Source organism: Grammomys surdaster, unplaced genomic scaffold (genome assembly GCF_004785775.1).
Source record: "Grammomys surdaster isolate TR1022 unplaced genomic scaffold, NIH_TR_1.0 141, whole genome shotgun sequence".
In the NCBI taxonomy this organism is placed as follows: Eukaryota; Metazoa; Chordata; class Mammalia; order Rodentia; family Muridae; genus Grammomys; species Grammomys surdaster.
In genome coordinates this window covers 619,028-637,286 of record NW_021604599.1, presented here as the reverse complement: position 1 = coordinate 637,286, position 18,259 = coordinate 619,028, and the positions used below count along the sequence as shown (strand labels likewise).

At 40.3% G+C, this 18,259-nt stretch overlaps 1 protein-coding gene across 2 annotated transcripts in view; it reads right to left on the bottom strand.

The window, feature by feature from the left end:
- Positions 1 to 18,259, bottom strand: part of Asah2 (N-acylsphingosine amidohydrolase 2) — a 118,043-nt gene that overhangs the window by 98,803 nt on the left and 981 nt on the right. For both annotated transcript variants that reach the window (XM_028764081.1, XM_028764080.1), the window contains exon 2: positions 13,362 to 13,439. The gene's annotated coding sequence lies outside the window, so the exon portion shown is untranslated. The remainder of the gene's footprint in view (positions 1 to 13,361; positions 13,440 to 18,259) is intronic.

The window sequence follows — 18,259 nt, the reverse complement described above, 5'->3', positions numbered from 1 at the left end:
ACCAGAACAGAAATTACCCTCAGAATAAAATAAACAAATACAAAATATACAAAAATACACAAAGAAAGACTATTAATAACCGCAAGAGAAAAAGACCAAATAACATATAAAGGCAGATCTATTCAGAGACTTAGTCAAGACTAAAAGCCAGAAGGGCCTAGATAGATGTTCTACAGACACAAAGAGACCATAGATGCCAGCCCATACTACTGTTCTCAGCAAAACTTTCAATCACAATTGATGGAGAAAATAAGACATTCCATGATAAATCCAAATTTAAGCAATATTTATCTACAAATACATCCCTACAGAAGGTGCTAAAAGGAAAATTCCAATCTAAAGAGGTTGACCACACCCAAGAAACCACAAGAAATAAATGACCCCAGACCAGCAAATCAAAAGAGGGAAAAACACACACACACACCTCACCACCACCACCACCAACAACAACAACAATAACAACAAAATAACAGGAATTAGCAAACATTGGGTGGTGAAGCATACCTTTAATCTCTTTCAATCCCAGCTCTTAAGAGGCAAAAACAGGTGGAGCTCTGAGTTTGAGACCAGCCTGATCTACATAGTTCCAGGACAGCCAGGGCTGTACAAAGAAATCCTGTCTCAAAAACCAAAACTAAAATAAAATGAAACAAATACTTCTCATTGATAGCTCTCAACACCAATCATCTCAATTCCCCAAGCAAAGACACAGACTAACAGAATAGATGTGAAAACAGGAACAATCCTTCTCCATCCGAAAACCACAATTTAACATCACAGATAGATATCACTTCAGGGTAAAAAAAAAAAAAAATGGAAAAAGATATCTCAAGCAAATAGACCTAAGAAATAAGCTAGTCTAACCTATTTAGTATCTGACAAAATAGAATTCAAACCAAAATTAATTAGAAGAGATAGAGAAGGACACTACATTCTCATCAAAGAAAAAATTCTATCAAGAAGACAATGGAATTCTTAAGATCTATACACCAAACAAAAGGAAGCATGAGTTCATAAAAGAAACATTACTACAGCATAAATCACATACTGACCTTCATACACCTATAGCGTGAGACTTCAGTATCCTACTGTTGGCAATCCAGTCATCCAGACAAAATCCAAACAGAAATGCTGTCACTAACTAACATTATAAACCAAATGGACCTAACAGATACTTATGGAACATTTCACCTAAACACAAAAGAATGTACCTTCCTCTCAACATCTCTAGGAACTTTAGTTTAAAATGATCACATATTCAGGCACAAAGCAAGTCTCAACAGATATCAAAAAACTGAAATAACACTCTGCATTCTATCTGACTGGATATCAACAACAAAAGAAACAGTAGAAAGTTTACAAACTTATTAAAACTGAACAACTGACTACTGAACAAAAAAAGAGTCTGTTGGGGTCCAGAATTGGCCTCACAAGTCACACAAACACTGATCTTAGTCAGACAGGGATAGTTTGTTGAGAATACGCCCCAGGACTGGTTTGCCAGGGCTATGGTACAGATTTAGTAACTGAACCATGACCCGAGTTAAGATCCTACAAAGATTTTAAGCCCTAACTCCACAAACATTCGTGCCAAGTTATTCCACAAGCCAGGATTTAGGGATAGAGGATTTTCTTAGGAACATGTCTTTGTTGTACATTTATCCTTGAATGAATGAAACATTTTCATTGGTTGGGGTATGCAACCGTGGCAGGGGACTTGCCTTGTCTAATATTCATGTCCTAACTTGTCTACCAGAATGGGACTTTTGTTCAACAATCATGTCTTAACTTGCCAATCAGGATGTCAGCTACCCACATATATGTTTTTTCTGCTAAGTAGGATGTCAGTTTCCAGGGAGATCTTCAGAACTTAAACTTTACTTGATTATTACTCAAAATGGAAGTCTTATTTTGAATAGTTTTGTATATTGGTGCAGGTGTCTCTCTTGTGTTGGGGTCCATTCCAGCGGAAGCTTATACACAGGTGCAGGAAGTGCTGGTGGGTGGTTGGTTTGGGTCCAAGCTTATTGTGGGTAACTATACAAAACAGTTCTACTGACTTCCATCATGATTGGTTTCCAAAGGCACAGAACATAAGAGAATATGTAATCAATCTTGGCATTAGAAAGTTTCCTAGAAACACAAACATATGAGAAATATTCTTTATAATGGCAGGCTAGCCAGGTAACTGTTACCTAGGCCTTAACATTCAATCTAGGTCTTAATAGTTTACTTAAGTTCTAACAGGTCAAGACAAAATTAATAAAAAAAGAAATCAAAGACTTTCTAGAATTGAATAACAATAAAAATACAACATACCTAAACTTACAGGATACATTGCAAGTGGTTCTCAAAGGCAAGTTCATAGCATTAAGTGTCTATAATATATATATATATATATATATATATATATATATATATATATATGATCTTACACAATATATAATATATATATTATATATATATGAGATCCTACACAAGTAACTTTACAGCATACCTGAAAGCTCTAGAACAAAAACAAAAACAAAAATAATCATACCCAAAAAGGGAAGCCAGTAAGAAATAATCAAACTCAAGGCTGAAATTAGGAAAATAGAAACAAAACAAAAACAAAATAAATACAAAGAATCGACAAAATGAAGAGTTGGTTCTTTGAGAAAATCAATAAGATTGACAAACCCTAATCAAACTAACTAAAAGGTAAAGAATATACAACAAAATCAGAAATGTAAACAGAACATAACAACAGACACTAAGGAAATCCAGAGAATCATAAAGATATACCTTAAAGACCTGTACTCCACAAAATTGGAAATTCCTTCATTCAAAGATAAATGTACAAAAATATGGGAAGATCTAAAAGAAATGGATAATTTTCTCATTAGATAGTATTTACCAAGGGTAAAACAGAGTCAGATAAGCAATTTAAATAGATCCATAATCCCTAAGGAAATAGAAGAAAGCATTAGAAGTTTTACAACCAAAAAAAAGCCCAGGGCCAGTTGATTTTAGCACAAAATTCTACCAGACTTTCAAAGAAATTAATGCCAATACTCCTCAAATTATTCTACAAAATAGAATCAGAAGGAACATTGCCCAGTTCTTTTATGAAGCCACAGTTACCCTGATAACCAAACCACATAAAGATTCAACAAAGAAAAAGAATTGCAAACCTATTTCCCTTATAAACATGGATTAAAAAAATTCTCGATACAAATACTTGGAAACAGTCCAAGAACACATCTAAAAGATCATCCATGATGATCAAGTAGGCTTCATCCCAGAGATATAGGTATGGTCTAACGCTCTTAAACAGAGAAATGTCATCTATCATAAAAATCAAACCAAAAGACAGAAACCACACCATCACCTCAATAGTTGCAGAAAAGGCCTTTGACAAAATCCAAAACCCTTTCATGGTAAAAGTCCTGGAGAGATTAGGGAGTGTTTGGCTAACACAAATCAAATTCAACAGTATTTTTGCTATTTGTCTCATTTTGTTTTGGGCATTTTTGTTGTTGTTTGATGGATCTTTTGCTTATATATGACAAGGTAAAATATGAGAGAATATGGGGAGGAGCAACTAACATAAATGAAAAGCCATATAGAAGCCTAATGTGACAGACACATCCTAAATATATATGTATATGTATATGTATATGTATATGTATATGTATATGTATATGTATATGTATATGTATGAAGTTAAATGTAATTACCATATAAATTACCATATAAAGGTGGAGACAAAATCCAACTAGACATCTTATGCCAACAACTAAAACCTCTATTGCCAGGAATTGAGTTTGATTTTTGCATTGTGCTGAGTCATTGGCCAAAGAGATCTCACAGACAACCCCCAAATATTACACACCATTGTCAAGGCTATTGATTACACTCCATAATGTGATGGTAGCACCCTGTTGCTGAAGATACAGTTTATTTATGTTACTAAACATGGATTATCGAGCTGGTGCCCTACTAGGAAGTTTCACCTCTACTGACTAATGTTCATGGTACTGTAAAGTACTTTACATGCTACACAGCAATAAAATTACTCCTTATGGTATATTGGTATACCTGTAGATTAGAGCAATCATTTAACCCTCACCGAAGTTTTCTTGCTACGAATGAGAACTAATGCCGACAGTGAGCATTGAGCAAGAGTCCTCAGTTTGGAGCACTCAACCCTAAATGGGGTGTCTTTATTAAACCCCTCCCCTCAAGGCTCAGGGGCCTATGCAGAAGAGGAGATAGAAGGATTGTAAGAGACAGAGGTGGCAGTCACTCTAAGAAAACAGTGTCTTCCAAATATAACAGAACTAGTATGCATATGAACTTACAGATACTGTGAGACAGAGACAGCACACACAAGACCTGTAGAGCTTCAAACTAGACAAAAATCCTAGCACTGAGAAGGGGAGTAAACATGGACTCCCACCTCTAACTAAGAAGCTGTTTGCAATTGATACCTGCTCAGAAAGGGAAAATCCATTTTTTTCCAATGGAGCATCCCAGGTAAAATGACTACATTCTAGGCCAGGCCTCATGTCCAGGAGTAGTGGGCCAATAAAAATCAGACTCCATGAGTTTTGGTTTTGTTTTGAGACTGTTCTTGAGGGACAATTTCTGGGTGACTTAGATGGTACACAGTTCATTTTTGTTTTGTTTTGTCTTGTTGAGTTTCTTGTTTTTAGGGCCTTTTTGTTGCATTTTAGGTGGGTTTTTTTTTTTTTTTTAGTTTTTTGGGTTTTTTTGAGAAAGGTACTAAACACAAAGTTGTGTGGGCAGGAAGGTAGGGAGGATATGGGAGAAGGTGGGGGTGAGGAGAGAATGTGATCAAAATATATTTTATGAAAAAAAATTAAACAAAACATCCATTAGTCAATAAGAAGATTGCTGCAAGGGTGGATGAGAAATGCATGTAAAATGGACTCAACCATAAATACAACTGTTTCAGTCACGTTGAGTGCTAACGATTCTTTCTGGACTTTAACACTGTCAATAGCTGGTTCTCAGACTTTCTGAGAGGAAATTTCCCCTTGGTTTAGTACATCTGGACTAGATAAGAAACGTTAAAGGCCTACACAAGAAAAAAACACATGACATAAAGGAAATTCCTTGTCTCTTCCTAGCCACGAAGCCAATATACTGTAATTACCAGTCACACCCAGTCTCCATGTACATGACGTTGGGAAGATGGACTTTGACAGTTGACCTTCCACAATGGAGCTTAACAGGACACCAAATAATGTGTGTATAATGTAGGTGGAATCCAAGCCGGGTTGAGTGTACACAGCATTCTTTCTGCTTTGGAGCTACACTTCTAACTCACCCTGACAAACTCCCTGTACCTCTCCTATTTACATGGAATGACACAGGGGCCAGGAAAGACTACGGTTCTTTTTACAAAGGCCAACCATCTCCTAAGCATAAACAATGTCTTCAGCATAACTCAGATGACAGTGTTGGAGTTGGGGGATAAAAAATGTCTTCATAAATTTCTTTTTCTTTGCAATGTAGCATCATAAAAATGGTATTTGTATGATTCAATTAATAATTAGACAAGTGTGAACCTCTAAGAAAGTAGTAGTCTGTTCTGAAAAGGGTGACCTGACCATAATGGCCCCTGTCTTTAAACTCTTCAAGTCATCTTAGAAATAAATAGATCTTTGGCTTACCATGATGTTCCATTAAGAGTTCAAAGTAATTCTGAGTTAAAAACTATTTTTTTCTCCTAGTGTCTTAAAACAGCACATCATTTCTCTATCCAAAATTTTCTGCAACAAGTATTGTTAGACAATTGGTAAATATTCAAACCAGCTATTAAGGGATCAAAAGCGTTGATGTATAACATTTGTCCATTTCTGTGCAAACTTCAAGCACTGCTGATCTCCAATAACCAAAAGATAATTCTCAAAAGTCAGCCTGAGGATGCTCACAGCTAACCATTGAACTGATCAAGGGGTTCCCAATGGAGGAGTTAGAGAGAAGACTGAAGGAGCTGAAAGGGTTTGTGGCCCCATGAGGAGAGCAACAATACCAACCAACTAGAGCTCCCAGGATCTGAACCACCAGTCTGGGAGCACATAGGGAGAGACCATGGCTCCAGCTGTATATGTAGCGGAGGATGGCCCTGTCGGGCATAGGTGGGAGAGGAGATCCTTGGTCCCATGAAGGCTGGACATGGAGTGTGGGGGAAATTGAGGGTGGGGAGATGGGAGTAGGGGGGGCACATCCTCATAGAAGCAGGAGGAGGGAGCAAGGGATAGGGGGTTCCTGGGCTGGTGGGGGAGAAATGGGGTAAGGGGATAACATCTGAAATGTAAATAAAATATCCAATAAAAAAAAAGAGAAAAAGAAAAAAGAAAAAAAATAAGTCAGCCTGAGTAGGTCAGTAGAGTAATTGGCTCTAACCAGCCAATACAAGCTGTCCTCAACATACCACTGTCATTGTGCCAAGTCACCTAGGAGTTATCTCTCAAGCACAGTCTCAGGGAACAATCATGCCCTTGAAGCTAGGCATGCTGTGTAGAGCGCTGGATCCTTCCACGGCTATAGAAGTTATGCAACTAATGAGGTGGTCTTTGCTTTGTATGGATAGTGTGGTGTGAGCCTTCTCTTTATGCTGCCCATTCTTCCTAGACCATTCCCACCTGGTGAATCAATCAAACAACATTGGTAACAATGATAATATAGATAGATCAAGGCTGGTTTCAGAAGCTTTGTCGAGGCCCTCCATGGTGTCAAGTCTTTGCAGAGTTCCAAGAGCACCTATCTGATTCTCTGTCCCCAGTACATTACTGACCCCGCCTCTCTGTGGACTCACTGGCTGTGGATGTTATTGAAGGTGAAGCTATTCCCAGGTATGAGGAGCTGTGTCCTTGAGAAACAGGTACAGCTGTTATTAGAGCCAACTTTTGAGAGAAATGTGATACAAAGTCTCTCATGGGGAATGTCAGAACATCAGAGTAGCAGACGTTAAGTGTCATGGACAGAAATGGCCTTTAGTATAACAGCTAAGAGTGCCAGAGTTCCTGCTTCTCCAGAAAATTTCCCAGAGGGTCAAATCTGAGATGTGAGCAGATTCCAGTGGGAATGTTGAAATTAGAGATGAATAATTGGCTTATTCATTTCCCCCTGATTTCATGAAACTCCTAATGCCTCTGGGCTGGTCCAGACCAGCTTACTTCATTTCCTCCCTTTCCATACTGAATCAGCTCTGGAAACTGATATCTACCCATCTCTCATACCCCTTGTGAACGAATGGGTACTTCTTTTTCTGGCTGGGAATAAAGAGACTGGGAAAATCTCACTGCAGAAAGATGTTGGAAGATCTTCCAGAGACAGCTTCTGGAATCTGCTTAACCAGAGGCAGTGTTTCCAGGCAGCTCCTTACAGGACACCGTGTTTCCTATGACAGCAGTGATGAGGAAGGGCCATGCCTTTCTAGATCCTGCTACCAAAAAAAAAAAAAACCACTTCACAGAATTAGGGAAGAAATACAGAGAAACTGTGTGGTAAGCCACACAGAAGTTGCTTAGCCCACATCTTTCTCCTAAGCATCATGTGCTTACACATGCTAATGCTTACTGTCAATGAGTCTGTCTCCATGAGACAAGCTGGCATTGAGGTAGCATCCTAGTCTCTATCCTCAGGACCCTCCCAGAGGTTGGTATACGGGATCACATGCTTGCAAATGAAGCAACTAAAATTCGAGGGGGTTCAAATGCTTAATAAGTGGAAGACATCAGTTTTGAATTCATATCTGTATCTTTTCATTCCAACTGTTATCATGACACTCTGTCAAATGACAGGAGCTCCAAAGAATGTTCAGTGGTAGTTTCTGGGTTAGAGAGTAACCTGGAAATTGCCTCTGGGTGAGCTGGGTAAGAAGAGTCCACACAGGAAAGGATAGTTTATCCCAGAGTGAAGAAGAACTTTGAAAATTTACAAAAGTCATAACAGAAGCACTGGAAACTCCCAGGATAACACAGGTGGGAAAATCTCTAAGGAAAACTCAGCTCTAGCACGGAAACCCTCTGGTGAGGAATGAAGAGATGCCTCATCCAAGAGGTAAGCCAGGCAGCCCTAGTGAAGAAAGCAGCAGGGAACCCTGTAGACAGGCCCTCCAGAGTCCCTGTGAGCCTCAAATCCAACTGCTGGTTTTGGTAAAACAGTGATTCTGGAGCCAGGGGTCAGCTGTGGAGAGGAATCTCATTTTGTCACTAAATCACTTAGCAGACACTGGTCAGGTGTCATCCTGAGACAGAAGTTGTGTTTAAAACTCATCTGCCCTGGATCAGAGAAATGAGAAACAATCACAAACCAGGGAAACAGGATTTAACCTGATACAGCTCCAGAGTAAGAGATGACCTTAGGAGATAACTATAGAAAGGAAGGTCAGCCCCTGACAAACCAGCAAAGGTATTCTGACAGTGGAGTGCATGGAAAATACCCTTGGCCAGTGTCTGGAAGCAGACCTAGATTCCTGGATGAATCAACCCTTGGATCCTGTCTGTCATCACTGCCAGGGAGCATGAACACACACCCCCACAGCTGCATCTCTCCAGCACTGAGATCAGCACATCAGGGTTGAGAGAAGGTAGGAAGGCAGGGATTCTGCTTGTACTGACCTCAGTGCTGTGGTCACTCCCTCCAGACCCAAAGCACCTGACAGACACCCCCAATTAGAACACTAGCCATGCCAGGGAATTCAGGGGGGAGAGTCTCTGGTGGGTGAGATAAACCTGTCTAGTCCAAAAATTGCAAGGATTTAAATTTTTGTATCTCTTGTTTTCTTTAAAAGAAAATTAGTTTTTCCCATTTCCCTACCTTCCCCCTCCCGATCTTAATCACTTACTGTTTCCACACTTAAAATAATTTGTGAATTTATAATACATTCTAATTTTTTCATTTTCCATTTTTTGATGATCGGTGACATGTTTGTAGGTATTGATTGCTTTTCAGTGAATTTTTAGATCTTGTACATCTTTCTTTTTTTCTCTCTCTCTGGGCAGAATTGGTGATTAAGCATTCAACACTCAAAAGCAGGCTGCTCTAATAAGAGCCACCAATGAGAGCTCACTGGTTTAGAGCATGTGTTGGCTTTCCAGAGAATTTGTGTTCAGTTCCCAGTACTCATGTGGTGGCTCACAACCACCCTCGAAAGCACTCCAGTTCCAGAGAATTGGTGCTAGTTTGGTTTCAGACCCTGTGGCCAAGAGACTGAGGTGCATATCTCACATACCAAAGCAGACTTGACCTCCAGGTTCTCCCAGCATCCCTCAGTCCCCTATCCCCAACCCTGAACTTTCCAGCCCAGGGGCTGGGCTGCCTGCCCTTCCCCCAGAGCCTCTGTCCTATATAATCCAGACATTTTGGTCTCCTCTCACTCTGGCCTCTTCTTTTCCCTCTCTTCTCTCTCTGAGCACATGCCCTTTCTCTCTCCCCCTAACCCTGGGACCCCCCATGGTGACTTCCCTGGCCTCAATCTGTGGAGACAGTGAACTCTCTGGAGAGCAGCTTCTCAACAAACCTGCATTTAATATAATATAGTCTGGCTTGAATTGGCTCGTTTCACCAGCGGAGCAATAACTGATCAGTGTTCTCTTCTGACTCCACAGGCACCAGGCAAGAGCATGGTGCCCTTACCTACATACAGGCAAAACACTCATATACATAAGTAAAAACAAATCTGAAAAATTCTTTTGACCCACAAATAAAGCCCAAAGTGACTTCTAAACAAGACATGACTTCTCCAGAAGATGACACCTCCTCAACTTCTGAATTCAGATTCTGAAATAGGTAGGAGGTCAGTCAGAGATCACAAAAATCAGTAGAAAAACTGATCGTTGACCTCAAAGATACAAATAATCAGATGAATTAAATACAGGACCCAGAGAGTAAATTTGGCAACAACAGAGGGGAAAACACAATAAAATGAATTGAGGGAGCAGGGACTGGGGGGGGGGCCCTCAGGGTATGGATGAAAAAAAAATCATCAATGACCAGGTAATACATTTTTTTCCTGAAAATATCTCTAAACTCCTTGCAACCAAGTTAATAATAGGCTGAAAGAGATCAAAAAGTTAAAATCAATCACAAACAAGACAAATATTCCCTAAATGTTGGAGGCAACATGTGGATATAGGTTAGTAATTTGTATTTGCAGTCTGAGTGCTATTCTGGGTGAGTTGTATTAGTACATAGTTTCTTCCCTTGTAAAACTCTGTAAGAAGTCCCTCATCTACTCCTATGCTCTGCTTTCTGTGCTAGTCAATAAACACAGAGTTTTGCTCTGCCTTTTATAAGTAGCAGGCAGAAGACACAGGGGTTTGAAGTAGAGAATCCAAACTTATGCTTCCTCTTGGTCAAACTACTCCAAGAGAAAGAGAACGTGCACAAGGAAATGGAGATTTCAAAAAGATAGAAATGTTAGAAAAGAAAGATTCAATGAACCAAATTGCAAATGTAGAGAAAAGTCTCACCAACAGACTCAACCAAGAAGAGAGAATATTAAACACAGAAGATAAAGGCAACACCAGCAAACAACAACAAACAGACCTGAGCATGACCACAAAGTCCAAGACTGTGGAATGGGATCTAAAGAATTAACCTCAGACTGTACAGACAGCTCAGAGGTTAAGAGCATTGTCTCATGCTCTTCCAGAGGTTCAGAGTTCAATTCCCAGCAACTACATAGGATCTGATGCCCTCTTCTGGCATGCAGATGAACATGCAGATAGAACTCATACATAAAATTAGTTTAAAATAAACAGAAATCAAACGAACAAACCTCAGAATCCAATGGGTAGCAGGAGCTAAGATTAAAAGCTAATTTGTTCAACAGGTAATTTGTTCAACAAAATTACAGCAGAATTTTCTCAAAACCAGATAAAGAAATAGACATTTAAAGATAAGAGGCATTTCTAACCCCAAGTAGACAAGACCAGAGAAGAACGTCCTCACAACATACTGTAATCAATACATCAAAAGCACAAAGCAAAGAGTCAATATTAAGATCTCTAAGGGAAAAGCACGAGGTTGCCTATAAAGGCAAACACCAGCTCTCATACTAAAAGGCAGGTATCCATGTAGTGATGGAATCCCAAAAGTATATAACTGCCATCCAAAATGTTACACCCAGCAAAGCTATCTCTCAAAGTTGGCGGAGACAAGCACATGCTAAGGTGGTTCATGATCCCCCAACCCTTAGCTGCTGGAGACATTTAATATTATATACAGATACAGACAGTATGAAAAGAATCTGAATCAAGACAGCACAGGAAGGAGTGAAATTCATGCAGGGGATAAACAACAATGGAAAGCTAGAACACTGAATGAGCAGAAGAAAAGCACAGGACTGGAAAGTGGGCTCAGCATTTAGGAACACATGCTGCCAGTGCAACCAGAGGACCCTGGTTTGATCCCCAGGACCCACATGGTAGCTTAGAACATCTCTAACCCCAGTTTTAGTGGAACCAAGGCTATCTTCTGACCTTTGAGGGCTCCAGGAATGCATGTGGTATACATACATGCATACAAACAAGCAAAACACTCATATACATAAAATAAATATTTTAAAAATGAAAACGACGTAACCAACCAGAAAACAAACAAATAAAGTTACTGGAATTAGTAAACAATGCCTTTCATGTAATTGCTTCCTATCACCAGTAAAGAAATGCAAACTAGTTAACCAGATTAAAATCAAGACCACTGTTAATTGTCTACAAAAAAAAGCAACGCAAAACAAACCACCACCGCACCTCATCAGTAAAGACACCCACATACAGTCAAAGTTTGAAAGCCAGTCTTTCAAGCCTAGTGGAAGCTGAAAGCAAGCAGGTGTAGTAATCCTGAGATTTGATAGAGAAGATTTCAAATTGAAATTAGGCAGGAGAGATGATGAAAGCTACTACCTGTTAATAAAGAAAAGAAAACTCATTGGGAAGAAATAACAACTGTAACTATAGATGCACTGCGTGGTGGGGCCACCAATGCCATAAACAGAGACTAGTGAGCATCACATGTTTGATTGATACAGTAACAGTGGGTAACATCAATGCCGTATTCTCATACTTAACTAGGTCATCCAAAGCAAGGGGGGAAAAACAAAAACAAAACAAGCAACAGTAAAGGAAGCCTCTGGGTTAAGTCATACCATAGATCAAATTGACTTAACAGATAGATACAGAGTGTTCATTCAGTCCAACAGTTGTGGAATACACATTTCTTTTTCAATAGCCTGTGGAACATCCACTAAAATAGAACATGTTAGGCAGTCAAGTCTTAACAAGTACAACATAATCACGATAATTTCTAGTAATTTAGGAGTGGTGTAGAATGAGAGATAGATAGCAAGAGAAGCCACAGAAAGTAGACAAATACTAGGAAAATGAAAAATATGCTATCAAATGACCAGCAGATCATCAGCAAATGCTTCTATATGCAAATAAAGCACAATTTATCAGCACTTTTGAGATAGAAACAAGACAGCTAGTTCTAAGAGATCAAGTTTATAGCTTTAAATGCTTACATTATGAAAAATATTAAGAGATATTTCAAATAAAAAAAAACAGTGATAAACCTCGAGGTTTTAGAAAACCAAGAACAACCTAAACCCCCCAAAGCAATAAGAGGCTAGAAATAAAAATGGTGAGGGCAGAAACCAATGAAAGAACAACATGTTGAATCAATTAAATACAAAATTGGATGTTTGAAGATATAAATAGTGTATATGTGTGTGTGTATACACATATACACATATATACACATATGAATATATATATGTAACATCATATATATATATATATATATATATATATATATATATATATATATGATGTTAGAACAAAATCCAAAGAAATCTAGTGTCTCAATTAGGGAGCTTTTTGAAAATACAATCCTAAAACCTGGACAGTCTAGGAGAAATGAGTAAATCCCTATACAAATATAACTCACTTAAATTAAATCAAGAAGATATCAACAACTTAAACAGTTCCATAAGCAAAAGGAGTCAGGCAGTGATGAAAACATCTCCCCACAAAGAAGAGCTTCGTACAGGGGCTCACTGCTGGATTCCACCAGGTCTTCAAGTCATCCCTGTCACTCCTCAAGCTGTTCCCAAGACAGACCAGGAGGAACATTCGCAGGGGACTCATTCTGTGAAGCCAGTATTGCCCTGACACACAAACCAGATAAGGACACAGATGCAAACAGAAGACTGTAGATCACTTCTCCTGAGCACAGGTGAATAAAATATTGGCAGGCCTGAAGAGATGGCTCAGTGGTTAAGAGCATGCACTGCTTGCTCTTACAGAGGACCTCAGTTCTCGAATCCACACCGAGGTACTTACATGGTGCTTACAACTCCTGGAACTCCAGCTCCACAGGATCTGATGTCTCTCAGCATACCAGCACTCATGTGTACATACCTGCATAAAGAGACGGACACATAATAAAAATAAAGTAAATATTTTAAAAACTAACATATTTGCCCAAACTCTTCATGAAAACATGAAGATCATATCCCATGATTAAGTTGGTTCCACCTCAGGAATTCCAGGTTGGTTCAACATACACAAACCAATCAAGGCAATATAAAACATATAGGGGCTTAAGGCTAGAAAATACACAATTCATAGACAGAGAAACAGCTTTTGGGCAACTTCATCATCTCCTCATGATAAAAATCCCTGAATATGTAAGAATATAAGAAACATTTCTTCACATAAAGACGATACAGGACAAACCTGTCAACTGACATTATACTAAATGGGGAAAAATTGTCAAAAAAAAGTCGAAAACAAGACTCTCTCCCTCTCCCTCTCCCCCTGCCCCTCCCACTCTCCCTCTCTCTCTCTGTGGTGTGTGTGTGTGTGAGTGTGTGTGTGTGTGTGTGTGTGTGCATGTAGTATTATTCAACATGGTGTCCAAGTTGGGGAAACTTTTAGAAAAGAGATTGAAGGGAAGTTGAAGACCTGAACAACAATTCTCTTGTGTTTTAACTGCACTATGCATTCCTGGAAGTTTGCAAAAATCTTCACCCTCATCACTGTATATGGTCCTCTTTCCCCAAACTGTCACAGTGACCAGTTCCGAGCCTCTCACCCAAATTTCTTTTCCTCATCAGCCACTGGCCTCCAAGAGCCCAGGCTCCATATTCTGTGTCAGCACCTGTCCTTCACTTTAGCAAATATCCATGGCTTCAGGCAAAATGATCTGATAAAAGCATTCAGTTGATTTACCTGGCAGTCCCTGAGAGTGACAGCTTGCCCAGGTTTTTCAACAGCGGTCAGATTATTCAAAGAGAAACTTAGTTATAAAAAGGAATTTGAGAAATACATTTTCAGTATGGATTTCTAGGTGATTGAATACTGATTTTTGATCACCATACTGGGGAAAGGATAACTCATTTTAATCTTCTGGTAGTGCCAAACGGGATAAAGTCGGTGATCTTAGCTTGTGGCTCATACTGCAGTGTTGAAATATAGGGAGAGCAGGACCCTGAAAAACTTTAAGCTAAAACCTTGTATTCCTTGAAATTCCACTCAAGTCTTTGAAGATATTTCTAGTCTGTTTTGAGTTTCAGATATGTTTCCACAAACAAAATAAAGGTTCATGAAGTAATACTGATACCTAGCTGAGCACTGTAGAGACTGATTAGAAGCCACGAGATGCTGAAGGTTGTTTCAGGTCACACTGCAGTACACTGGGACTTAAAGTAGTCAGGTTGTAGGAGAGAAGAAAACATTCTGTCTTAGATAATGCTTCCCTCACTCCGGCTTACCATGAATTATAGAAGTTTGCTCCCTGAGTCTGGGGTTTTAAAACGTGTCTTCCAAAATGGGCAGGAAAATGTCTTTCTGCTGCCTGTGTCCACCAATTCAACAAACAACTTCAAATATTTACCTCTGAGTATAGATTTATAGGAGAGATAGCAAAATATACCTTTTGAATCCCACTGCAATCATGACATTCAAATGACCTGACCATGCAGCACTAGAATTCAGATCAATTTAAAGACAATCCACTGCATCAGAAGCAGCTTAAATGAGGATGGAGTCTCTGCTAAGGCTCACCCCTGCACCCTGACTCTTATTTTCATGATAGAATGCAGGCTTATAGACAACTGCTCTTTCTCAAAGGGACCTTGTTTGCAAACATGAACAAGCATTGCTTTGTTCTCTTGAGAGAAAAACAATACAGCATCAATCAAAGCAAAGCCACATACCCAAACCCGCTGCTGCAGCTGCTCATTCAAAACCGCATATCGTTCACGGGCAAACCAGGGTGCCTGCTGGGATGCTTGTGTATATCCTCTGCCGGCTCTTCAGAGCACCGCTGCAGGTTAACTCTTGAAGGCTGGAAGCTCTAACCCAGAAAGCCAAGGCTCTGTAACTTAACCACTTGCATGCTGGCTGACTCATTCAGCAGGCATGGTGCACCCTGCTGAGCCTGCTGATGGGTGAACCCTTGCACCATACTTGGAAGGTAACACCTAGAACAGTGTTTCTCAACCTGCACTTCGCGATGCTTTTGGTAGTAAGACCCTTTCACAGGGGTTATATATCAGATATTCTGCCTATCAGATATTTATTTTACAGTTATGAAATAGCAACAAAAATAATTTCGGGGGTGGCACTGCAACATGAGGAACTGAAATAAAGGGTCGAGGCATTAGGAAGGGTGAGAACCACTGCCCTAGAGGCTGTCTTTTTACACCATGAACAAACTTCATCATTTGCTCAGCTCAACCTGCTTATTCTCTTTGATTTGGAAAGCAAGCAGTTCATTCCCAAGGATATCAATTGCATACCGCAGAGACAAAATTAGACAATCATTGGAGAGACTGAAGTAAAGAGCATTTTGGATGAAGGTCATAAATTCTAGGAAAGAAGATGCCTCCAGTTTTCTGAACAGATTGTAACTTGGTGGAATCAAGTTCACATGTAGTAAACGGACCTTAGTAATTTGGAGAAACATATAAAGCCATATTTCCCATGATGCCTCTCCAGGCAACCCCCCCCCCCCCCAAACCAGCTTCTTGCAGTATTGCCTTTATCTACATAACAGTTACTAGGGCTCCTAGCAGGGCAGGTAGGGGAGAGGAAGATGCTACTCTTCTGAGCCTCTGGGAGTAGATTTACAAGTATGAAAAGCCAGAGACAGAAAGCAAAGCCAGCATAGGACCAGCTTTTGTTTTTGTTGTTTCCTTTTGGGCCTTTTCTTCTTGGGACAGGTAATCCTTGTGTCTTCATAGCCTCAACTCATGCCCATGTCCTGGCCTCAGACCTCTGGAGTGATGGTATTTCAGGAGTATGTCCATGCTTGGCCCTGGCTCAGGTCTTTGCAGTTTACCTTATCTCCCCCTCCCTGCCATGTCACTATACAGAAGATGAATTAATGTACCTAGAATTCCCAAGAAGACTGCTCCTTCTGGCTTCTAAGTGGGTTGCTGCATGAGGTACTGAGGCCTAAACCAAGCAAGCCCCTAGCTTTCTTCAGGCTACAGAGTCGGCTGAGGCCTCAGAAGGAAGTAAAAACCTAACTACAAAGCTGGCAGGTGTGACACGGTGTTTGCTAAAAAGTGAGGTATTAAAAGTAATCATCCCTCCATGGGAAGACGTGGACGCCCAACAGAAACTGTGGCTAGGGACTCCCTTTCTCCTCTCTGCCATCTGGAAGGGCAAGGGATGCCTTCTGAGGTTTATTATCTGCTAACTGGCTCCTAGGCTCCAAAGACCTCCTTTGCCTAAACTACATCTATCACCCTGGAGTCTCAAAGCTTCAGCAAAAGAGTACAATCCACCTGTGAAGAGGAGAGCATAGCCCGCCTGGGTAACAAGGAGGACACTCACAAAAGCAGGTATCACACAGAAGCTTGCCTCACGCCGGCAAATGTGCTGACCACTTTAAATGCATTCCATAAGAAGGATCACCAAACTGCCAGAAAAATCTGGGTTTCCTCCTCCTTCCCAGCCCACCCTAAGGTCAGGGCTGCCCTGTACCTGAAATCTGAGATAAGGGATATCAGAATCGACAAAATCGATCACACAGAGGAAGCTGAGGGGACCCCCTTATCAATAAAGTGACCAGAGGAGTCTGGGAAGAACTGAACAGGAGTGCCAGGATGTCTAATTTCAGTTCTATTGAGAAAGATCATAATTTCTTTCTCAGGTGTTCAGTAAAACTCACCATAGACCAATTTGGACATTTTAATTTTTGTCACCTGTAATTACTGTGACATGCGCATGGCTGGCCTCATTTCCTAATTCTTGACCTGGAGCCAGATGACAGGTGTGTTCAGCGTGTCAGCGTTAATGAGCATCATCACCTTTGAGTATGTGATACCTCAGAAAAGCTTATCTTTTTATCTTATTCTGTCAAGTAAAAAGAAAGTCTCTCTGACTGGAGCTAAAGTAACAATAACAATACATTAACAATGACAATGATGGATATTATTAGCCCAGCACAGAACATTCAAGGAGGGTATCCCAACTGTTTGTTATCCTCCGATCCAAGGACTTCTTAAGGATCCACATCTGGCCCTGCTAGAGGAACAGGGCACCTGTGTCCATAAACATATTTAAGAACAAGATAAACTTCCAAGAAGTTGCTCTAGGAAATTTCCTGTAAAATTAGATAAAATCTACCCCATACAGCCCATCAATTCACATCTCCATATTTATCCACAGGAAAACATACATACATGCACCACAGCCTGAGCACTGGATGTTTATGTAAGAATATTCTTGGCTGCTTAATTCATACCAATACTCACAAAGAGTTGAGCTGTGGCATGCTTGTTCAATTTGTTACTACTCCCTAACAGAAAGAGTGAATTGTGTACACACACACACACACACACACACACTTTCATGTGACTGTGATCCAAGAGTTGGCAGAAAGAACTTCAGAGAAGAATATTCATCCCAAGGTCCCTTGGCCCTATGCATTTGCACAGGATGTCATGGCATAGGGACCATGGTAGGGAAGCAGTATTCTTCTCCAGGGTAACCAGGAAGCAGAGAGAGAGAGGAAATGTGGACACTGAGATACCTTCCTCACTTTTCATTCTGTCAGGGTTCCGGTCTCATGGAATGGCACTGCTCAAAGTCAGCCTGGGGCTTCTCTGGCAAAGCCCTCATAGATACACCCACAGCTATGTCTGTAGAGCCATTTGCCACTTCTCTGAAGCAGAGGGAAAGAGGGAGAGAGGGAGAGAGGGAGAGAGGGAGAGAGAGAGAGAGAG